Here is an 11,081-nt window from a genome sequence, read left to right as displayed (position 1 = left end):
AAAGAAGGTATTACATTTAATCTTGCTCGACATTTTCTCATGAAGCGCCCAAAAAAGTCTTTATCTGCCAAATGAAACTTTATTTGTTGTATTCATGGACTGGAAACTAGGGCTACCAACGAAATGCAGTCCAATTTTATGTTCCTTTAAAAATTGAATCCAAAATAGAATGAGTATGTTTACCGCTGTCACAAAGTCTACACACCTACGTTAAGTAATTATTCAGAAGTTTACCTGTAGAGTTTATTTTTGTTGAGAATAAGAACACTGCCTCAAAACGAAAACTGTCACCTGTAGTCATTGGTACGATTTCAGGTAAAATCCCTCTTTCAGTGATATTAACAAAACTTCTATTTTCATGTTGGCTGTGCGTGCTCACTCAGCCAGCCTCTTCGTTTGTATCTTTAATATTCGTCTGCAAGCGCTGCCAACGGTAGGCTACCCGTAGACGCGAAGTTTAACTGCACAAATTGTCACGGGTAATGATGTCAGCACTGCAGGAAGCAACTCTCCCCTCACGGCCCCAACCCTTGTAAACCTATCGTTCCCCACAAACACCGCGCGATTCGTCGACAGGCAGTAGAGGGAGGACTGAAGTGAAGGGAGAATGAGTGACGCCGATGTAGTGGGAGAGGGAGAGGGAGAGGGGAAGAGAGTGAGTGAACTAGAAAAAAATGTGGAGTGTGCTATCTGTGAAGAGTTTGAAGTACCAGTTCATTGAAATTGAGTGGTTAGTTCACACTTCACTGGAGTGAAGCGTTCATTTGAACGACTCATTCACGAGCTCCCCATGACTAACACGCGCACGGACTGAGCGGTAATGCGGGACAACAGCTTTACCAGCATATTAAACTTGGATAGCACTGGTCAGCCAGCGGTCCAACTAACCTGCGATGGTGTGATCAGTTGCAGTTCAGACGAAAAAAGAGACGAGCAAGGAAACAGTACAGCCTTGAATGTCATTTAATGTTTAAAGAGAACGAAATAATATTCAGCAAAACGCAAGCACTACAGCATGCTTCTTAGGTGAGCAGACGGAAAGCATACAATGCTCTCTTTCTCATCTGATGTAGTATTCTAATTACAAACGAGTGATGAAAATTCCTGACTTAAACACGAGGTATTTTTCTGAGCAAGTTGTGTGTGATGCAAAAATATACTGCAGGGATTTCAACGTACTCTTGAATTCTGAAGCCACTGAAGATATTAATTACAGTCAGTCATGTGGCAATCTCTCAGCACCTTCCTTATCCGAATCCGGGAAATACATTTCAGTACTGGAAGTGTCACATACGTAGATAACGAGCCTGCAAAACAACAGAATCCACAAAGCCAATCAGGTGCCGAATTTTCTCCTCTTCTTTTATGACGAGCCGTTTTATATCCCACCAGCGTTCGTTAGTTACAGTCCGCCTGGCAGCTTAAGTCTTTTTACTTCTCGGGTCAAACCCTGTAACTTGGCCCCAGATTAGTTCTGTTGGGTTCATACAGTAATGGTACAGTGGGAAATGTAAAAATGCAGCATTTGTGTGTACAGTCCACATAAAGAGTATTTGGTTTTTCATTTTTGCCTTAAAAATTAAATTACTTTTTCTTGATTTAAGCAACTTTCGTCTTTCATAAAATATCTATAGTTAAGAATTTATATTTGAAGTGAAAACAGGAATTTGGCGTGCAATATGTGATTAGAAAGAACACGCGTATTATTAATAAAAGATGACTATGAATTTTACAATTACAAGATATAAGCATTTCAAATTGAATGAGGGAAAAAAAAGACAGACAAGATTTGAACCAGCAAATCGTGAACTGTCATAATTTGTCAGTTCATTAAGCTACCTACTCCGCTCTGCGATCAATGCGACATTATATTTCAAGTCTATCTAATAAAGTACCTCGGAAAACTTCAAAGTCTATTATCTCCATAAGTTTATGAAAAACATTAAGAACCTATTTCTCGGCATTTTTTAACCATGTTCTACATGTGTGTTTCACTACGGAGCAGGAAGCTGCCTCAGCCATTTTCATACTGCGCATTTAACAGCGCAACAATCGGAGCACAACAGTGCAGAGGCTGTCTCTGTATACGATTTTTGAAATAAAAACTACGTAGCCAAAGCGTGATTAAGAAAAACGTTGATGGCTGCTAATACATTTGAATAGCTTAGTTTCATTTAACGTAACTTAGTAATATATCTAATACATAAGTAGGACTTGCTTCCAAGAGCTCAACAGCACCAGTGTACGTGTTGTACGGCATCTGACCTATAATCACGTTTGTGTTTATTTGCATCAGGTTTGCTCCTATGACAAACGGAGTATAGTTTCCCCCCCCCCCCCCCTTTGCTCGAAAGTAACATTCTCGCAATATGTGATTGGAAACAAAACAAACGGAGAGTAAGTGAAATCTTTCACTTATATTTTTCTTTATTTGTCACTGTTCTCGTTAATGTAAGAATGTAAACGAACTAGGAAACAACCGACGAGCACTGCCGCTAGCGAAATATCACGAACATTCAGATTAAGAGATAAACCGCCATTATTTTGTAGCTGGATATAACGACATTTTGCTTCAAACCTTTATAACGCTGGAGCCGCACCTGCATCCATCGTCACGAAGCTTCACGCAATCATACTAACACGCAAATGTAACCAGCCATTATCGACTGTCGTCGCGAATATTCGGGCTGCGTACCAGCCATCGCTCTGCTGGCGATACAGTGGCTTAGCGCGCTAAATATTCAGCTGCGTGGACGGATTAACGTTGCTCATTTCGACTGTTGTTCTCGGACTGATTGCAAGTTCTGACTAAATGAAAAGGAGTTACTGTACTATATTCATACATGCATAAAATGATTTTAGTACATTTATAGAAATAAAGAAACTAGACTTAAGTGTGAAAATTGTATTGCAGCCATCTTGGTCAGTTGTAGGATAAAAATACGAAGCTGTTAATGTGACCACTGCAGTAGCGTGCTTTTTAGCAAGCAAAATGTACGAAGCTTTGGCACACCGGATTATCCATGTAGCTGGAGTTAGCAAATGCTACTGGCCCCATGCATTGGAGGAGGAGGGGGGGGGCAAGGGGTGGATGGGCCTGCGCGGGCCTGGGCGTGAAGACTCTTGCCAAATTAGAGGGTTTTTTTCTTTTTTCTCTTTTTTTACAGTAATTTCAAGTATAGCACTTATTGCTGCAAGTAGACTAGTGAAAAAAGTGAATTATGTCACCACTCGATTAAGTTCGCAACATTTAAGCAATTGATTAATAATGTTTCTGGCATCACGATGAAGAACAGGGTAATTGGTGTGTCGGAGCTAACCTTGATGGCAAGCAATAGCGTGTTAGTGACATTTAGTTATGCAACAAGCCCCTTGCATGCAACGAACGCCACACAGCACCATAATTATAAATGTAAAAGTGCGGGAACGTTGACATTAGTATTGGTACCAGGCCAGTTCTGGCACAAAATACTGTTATCCGAGATGGCACCGATGACGTCTTCCAAGATGGCGGCCATGACATCAGCTAATGATGCAAGTACCATTATCCAAAATGGCGGCTTTTGGCGGGAAAGTGCCAAGCCCCCCCCCCATACAATAAAATGGTGGGAGGTTCAAATTTCAACAGGATAATGTATCACACCATAGGTATCTCTACTAACCTAAGAAAATCGCAGGAAGATAGGTCACTTGAACTACCCCCACTAATGTAAGTCAACTGACCGCCACCTCCTCCTAGGAAATGGGGCCAAGTTTGAATTTTGGTGGTAAAGAAACATCAGTTGGGGTTTCTCTACCAGACAAAGAAAATTGCAGGAAACAAAGCTCACTTCCACTAGCCTAAGTCACCCGGCCACCACCTCTTCCTAGGGATTGGTGGGAAAAGGACTCGACCAGTGCTGGGTTGCTTGGGAGAGGAAGGAGTGTACTTCATTTATTTTGGAACAATTTATTTAGGGATGGAATATATTTATCACACTGATAGAGAATACACACTCTGACATGCCACACAGCATACAGACCTGCAAACTACTACTACTACATAACACATGTATAATGCTCTACACATGCACTTGCTAATTGTAAACTGTCAAAATAACCCATTGCACAGCCTACAAACATTCAAACCACTCGTAAATAATGCAATAGTGCCAAACAACTCGTAAGTTGGCAACATAATAATCCATCTAAAAGACCCTGCAAACATGCTTGCTAATCATTAACTGTCGAAATCTTGCACCAGTCTTTACGTAAACAATTAGAGGCAGCACCACCATCCAGTGTGTTCGCCACAGGGTCTGCATTCCAACTGACCTAGTACACATTACCACCACCAGAGGGCGCTGTCATGTGTTCTGCGACGTAATCCAAGATGGCATCCATGACGTCAGCTGATGACGCAAGTACCATTATCCAAGATGGCGGCGAACAGTGTGTTTACCATGAGGTCTCAACCTGGTACACAGTACCACCACCAGAGAGCACTGTCATCCGTTTCGTCACGTAATGCAAGATGGTAGGGGGGGGGGGGGGAGGAAAATGGCGGGAAAACGACTCTACCTTTGCCGGACATAAGTTTTTATTTTGTTAGCAGTATCTCCACCACGAGATCTAGAGTCCAACTGACCTGGTACACAATACTGCCACCAGAGGGTGCTGTCATCCATCCTGTGACATAGTCCAAGATGATGGTCTGGGGTGGGGTAAAATGGCGCGAAAATGACTCAGCCTGAGCTGGGCTGCTGGATAGAGTAAGGAAGGAGTGCACTCTACTTATTTTGGAACATTTTATTTAGGGATGGAGCAAAACACTCGCAAAACACGCGCCCTGATGTGCTTGGGGTCACAATACACAGTCTGCAGACCTGTAAACTGCTCCTAAATAACACTCTTCAGACACGCAAACGAATCCTAATTTTACGAAATAATTTCAGCACAGACATGCAAACTGCGCCTAAATAATGTAGTACACTGATGTGCAGACACGAAATCGTGAACTGTCCAAATAATGTGTAGCAGTGCCTACAGACCTGCTTGCAAAATAAAGCAACAGACACACAATCAACGTGAGCAAGCATCACCCCCCCCACACCCTGTCCACTGGACCGCTCAGGAGGTTAGTGGCAGCCCCCGTGAAGTGATGCGGTCGTCAGCTCTCAAACCACAAACAGACGCCTGTTAGGGTCTGCGCACAGCCGTTAGCCGCCGCCGGGCGCAGGTGAAAGTTGTCTTTATTTTCTGGTATGCAGTCAGTGTTCTACTGATGTCACAGAACTTCAAGGCGCTCTCTCGCAGCTGCCACATGCGAGACACCTCTGGGCAGCATGTTTCCTTACCATTGATGACAGAGTAGCACAAGGCGCGTTGTTCGTAGTGTGACGTGAGAGACGTGTCTAACTGTACTTAACTGCCCAGATTGAATGACGCAATGCCGCGAAGTGCAAACGCATAGCTACAAACCTTTGCAAGCACATCTAACAAGGTTCTCAATCTTATACTGATGTCACGTGACTACGTAAAAAATAAGAACCGTGTCGCCCTCGCGGTATTGTATAGCGTCCCAGAATTAGTTAACGCTCGCTTTCTTGATGTCTGGGCTTGTACGCACGAAAATTCTTGGCCTAACAGAACCTGTTCACGAAAATAACGTTGAATGCAGTCTTCCTCACAGACCTAACGTGGTACCCAGTCCATCACGTGTTACCCTTCCTGCTTTCAACACACACAACCGTTCCCTCCGCTACGTAGAGGCTCCTATATCCCAGCACAAAGTATGTGAATGAATCGAGCATTATGATTGGATCTTATCGAATTTACCCACTTAATTACTGTTGCTGCCAGTATCGAAGCATCATCCACCTTTTTACCTTCTGCAGACGAGACTTTCAGCAGTTATTTTACACAGATCGCCATATTGCACTGGCAGTTAAATCTTACAAACTACCATACATATCGTCCAATACAGAAAGACTCTTACTCATTTACACTGCTCTCCCACCGAGGACAGGAGCTTGAATATTAGAATGTGAAACTGACCTGCGACCCATCAATATATCACTGCATACCCTACATAACATCTAATACGGAAAGGCTCCTACTCATTTACACTGCTCTCCACTGAGGACAGGAGCTTGAATATTAGTGATTGAAACCGATCTCCAACCCAGCAATATATCACTTCATACCTTGTCTATATAGTAAACACACAATTCGTAACCTGCACCAAACAAAATCATCCCTTTTACATCATTCGTACATATACCACAAAGACGAACAGTACCATATATATTCCTCACAGCACTAGATACTTTCCTGCAGCCAATGGTCACAAGTCGTCCACCCCCAATGCGCGATCAGAGCACCCTCAGCGGACTGAAGTCGCTCTCAGAACTGTTCTACAAATTCGGGTTCGTTTCCCCTTGGCACAAACACGTTACTGTTTCTGCTCTGAACCTGCTTCCTTGCTTGTTCACTTTTCTACAGACATCTCCAGACTTAGGCATTACAAGAACATGTGTATTTTTTCACATGGTTCACCATAATATTGTACCATTTTCGCGGTTATTATAGATATCAAGCACTAGGCAGCACCCTACCGATCGCTAGCGCAACATAATTCTCAAGATATAGACTGGAAATTATTTCTCTACAAGCCCCAAACATTAGCGAGGTGCAGTGTGCTGTAAACCATTAAGTAACTAGAAACAAATAGAGCAAACTGATATTCACACTCTCGAATACCGATGTCGGTGATGCAGTAGATTCCAAATCATCTCTTTAATTTACAATGTCATCTAAGGTGTTTCTCATGTCTAGAGAACTGGCAAATGTGTCTTCCACACGTTAGATGCACACAACACAATCGATCTTCTCTCAACTAAATAAAGGTGCGAAATGTGCAGATGCAGTCAGCCAAACAATTTACATGGGAGGGAATAATGGTCCAGCGCAAACATATGTCCATATTCAATCTTCTCAAATTTCCACTTGATCACGAAAGCTGTCCAACACATACTAAGTATTAGTTCGCTATTCGGTCGTCTAGAGGACAACATGGTTAATTCATCTACATTCCTGCACTTCAACAGGCACCTCCAGTCAGAAAGCTCCTAATGGGAAACGTGAATCATCCCCACACAGGTCACCAGCACTGCACATGAAGCACGCACAGGTAGAATGTTTATCCTAAGTAATTGGTCACATATATTTTATTTCAGTACTTACAACTAAATGTTATGGTTGCTATCTCAGTTGAACGACATTCGACAATGAGCAAAGTATCGGAAATATACGCTGTTGACGGCTGTGGCTCTCGAAATAGAAATATCATTACCACTCTTATGACTTGACATACTCTTCCTTTTGCTATCACAGTACTCCATGTCAAATCCATACTTTCCTTACGACTGGATATAGTCATTTCCTTTCCACAAACACATACATTACAAGCCTGATGCTCCAATGCGAACCTATCACGCATCCCCTACTACTAAGTATAATACTTCGTCAATAACTGATTGCCTACAATACGAAATAATACTGAGACAAAATTAGCGACTCTTGCGAGTCCTCCCACTGTGTCTTATAAAGAGAGACGTAATCGGCCAGATTTAAAAAAAACCGATCGCCACAACTACTTTATGTTACTGTCACAAGCGATCTTGGTTCTATAGGTGCACACAGGTATCCATGTTAAAAGCTATACTTACTTTGCGAATCGAGATACGACATTACCTCTGAATGAGGTGGTTTTTTTCTGGACAAATACCGTGACGGTTATACAGGGTGGCGTACGAAATGTGTTACCAATTGTTTCTTTCACAATTTACGACACACACTAGATATCCTGCTGGGATCTCTACAGCAGTACCAGCAGAGCCTGGAAAAAGAAATGAGTCACGAAATGACGTGTAATTCACGATACTGCCGCTAGGAGACTAGTAAGCAGCAATGGCTGACAATGGAAGACTGACGACACAGGAACGATCGGCAATTGTGTTACTTTTTCATGAAACGAAAAGCCTTGTTGTGACTCAGAGGCGTTTTCGACAACAGATTAACACACGATGGGTCCCTTGCAAGAAGACCATCCACAGGTTGTACGATAAATTTGTACAGGAAGGAACAGTATTGGAAGCGAAGCGACCTCGGCCTAAGCTTGTTTGTTCGCCAGAGAATATTGAAGCGGTACGAGTTGCTGTACAGAGAAGTCCCAGGAAATCGTGTAGAAAGGCAGCAGTGCAACTGGGAATATCCAGACGCTCCGTTCAATGCATTCTTAAAAGTGACCTCCATATGTACCCATACAAGATGACCTGTGCACAGAAGCTCACTGAAGAACACAAGCAGCAGAGACTACTGTTTGCTCAGTGGGCGGAGGATAGGGAAGAAACTCTCAACAACATTTGGTTTTCAGACGAGGCGCATTTTCATTTAGATGATGTGGTCAACAAACAAAATGTACGCTTTTGGGCCACTGAAAAACCAGAAGTGCTTCATGAATGACAACATTATGCTCCGAGGATTACAGCGTGGGCAGCAATTTCCAGTCACGGAGTTATTGGACCCTCTTTCTTTGAAGAAACTGAGAACAGCGAGCGTTATTTGAGCATGCTTCGCAATAGTTTCATTCCACAGCTTCTTCCTATTGCCTTGCCCTTCAACACACAGTGGTTCATGCAAGATGGAGCAAGGCCACATACTGCAAACACTGTGTTCGAGTTTTTACACGAGCATTTCAACATGCGGATCATTTCACTCAGGTTTCGAGATCGCTTCAGTGACAGACAAAATTGGCCTCCCAATAGTCCAGACCTCAATCCATGTGACTTTCCTAGAGGAAAAAATTTTCCGGAAACGTCCATGTGATTTAATGGAGCTCAGAAGACTTATTCTTCAAGCTTGCAGTGAAATTACGGAAGACATGTGCCGTAGGGTAATCACTAACCAGGTGTTCGTTTGAAGGAAGTTAGGAAACGAAATGGTGGACTTATTGAGCATGTGCTGAGTTAGATCAAATCTCCATGGATGGCTCTTCATTGTAGTATATATTCCTTTCAGATTGTATTGACAATAAAGTTTTAATCTGCCAGGAAGTTTCATATCAGCGCACACTCCGCTGCAGAGTGAAAATCTCATTCTGGAAACATCCCCCAGGCTGTGGCTAAGCCATGTCTCCGCAATATCCTTTCTTTCAGGAGTGCTAGTTCTGCAAGGTTCGCAGGAGAGCTTCTGTAAAGTTTGGAAGGTAGGAGACGAGGTACTGGCAGAAGTAAAGCTGTGAGTACCGGGCGTGAGTCGTGCTTCGGTAGCTCAGTTGGTAGAGCACTTGCCCGCGAAAGGCAAAGGTCCCGAGTTCGAGTCTCGGTCGGGCACACAGTTTTAATCTGCCAGGAAGTTTCAATAAAGTTTATATTCAAAAACAAAATGGCAACACATTTCGTGCGCCGCCCTGTAGTAGGAATGCGTATTATCAGACCAACACATAACCCATGATGCAACCTCGTGATAAAATTACCGCATTTTGAAAGTGATTCGGCTAAGGAACTTCGTATGTAAGTGGTATTTGCGACTCCCTGACACCGCCCCAGCTAGATAATTCTATAGTATTTGTAGCGCATTCTGTCCCGATACCATATCAGAGGTTCTGTGATATATCCACTGAGTTATAGGCGGTGACATTGAGAAGGAACACAAACAGTAGTAGTGGAAGATGTGCTGATTGAGGTCGTAAGAAAAAGTACACTAGCTTCCCAGATCTTTTGTGTTACACTATCCACTAGAAATGGTGTCCATGATTTGGAATCAGGTCTTTCCATTCAAGCACATACCTGTGTTGGATCCTATTGACAGTTCCTTTAATGATTACAACCACTACTCAATCATATTTCTGGCACTCCCATATGTTGAAATGAGTCACACAGGCATACAGAAAACAGAGCAAACGCACTCCAAATCTGGAGGTGACTGGATACAGTCGAGTACAGTGCTATATTACGCCTCCCGATCAGTGCATTTGGGCTAGGTGTTGGTAGCTTTGCTACATTTACAAGCAATTTGAGAACACAGAATGAGAGGTTGTGTCATGATCGCATGGGTAGATCTGATATAAAATCGATAGAATTGCGAAAAAATGACGAGGGAATAGGTAGAAATTTAACAAATATACACCTAAATGTGCGGAAATTGAGAAGGTACTTGCATATCTTCTGATTCGCACCGAACAATTTGTACATGGGAACCGTGATTGGATGTGAACAGGGGACGCTATACATCTCTGGAAAGTTATATTGTGCATGTATCACGCAGAGCAAATATTTACGGAAGTAGTTTTTTCGTTTTACGGTTCAGTAACATAGTTTATCGTAGAGAAACCGGGGAGAAGGATGTATGTCATGTGCTTGAAACATATTTCTCACAATGGAATATTAACAATGCTCTATTCCATACGACTGATAGGTCGGAAATGCAGGCGATCTAACATTATAGCCTGTTTCAAGTGCAGAACGTTGTGGCTATAACGTCCCATTGCTCAATATGTCAGAAAAAGCAGACTACCATATCCATATAAGTATATAGTTCTGGCAATACCAGCCATGACCTTCTTCTTCTGTACAGATGCACACATATTCCCCAAACTCTTACGGGACTTGGTAAGAATGTCTTCCATGAGTAATGAGTGTGTTGGGGTAGGGCACTATGAATGTAGTGTGTGGACATACAAGGTGAGAATGTGGGTCTTGTGGGAAGCCCTTGGTGGCTCAGATGGATAGAGCATCTGCCATGTAAGCAGGAGATACTGGGTTCGAGTCCCAGTCAGGGCATATGTTTTCACCTGTCCCTGTTGATGTATATCAATGCCAGTCAGCAGCTGACGGTATTAATATAATTATAATTTCGTTCTAGAAACCTGCGGGTCATATCCATATAAGTGTATAGTTGTTTTGTTGTAGTAAGATGGGTTACCTTTTGCACCACAATAGAACTCTCATTGAATACATACACCTATGTAACAGATTACAGGGTGTTTATAAATGAGTATCGGGGTTTTAACACTTTATAATATTTATTACATTAAACTT

At 42.6% G+C, this 11,081-nt stretch overlaps 1 non-coding gene across 1 annotated transcript; it reads left to right on the top strand.

The window, feature by feature from the left end:
- Window positions 1-10,748: 10,748 nt before the first annotated feature.
- Trnat-ugu lies at window positions 10,749-10,823 on the top strand. The gene has a single exon. It is a non-coding gene; the product is annotated as a tRNA-Thr (tRNA).
- The last annotated feature ends 258 nt before the right edge of the window (window positions 10,824-11,081 follow it).

Source organism: Schistocerca americana, chromosome 3, assembly GCF_021461395.2.
Source record: "Schistocerca americana isolate TAMUIC-IGC-003095 chromosome 3, iqSchAmer2.1, whole genome shotgun sequence".
NCBI lineage: Eukaryota > Metazoa > Arthropoda > Insecta > Orthoptera > Acrididae > Schistocerca > Schistocerca americana.
The sequence above is the reverse complement of the archived record's forward strand: the minus strand, read 5'-3'. Positions and strand labels throughout refer to the sequence as shown.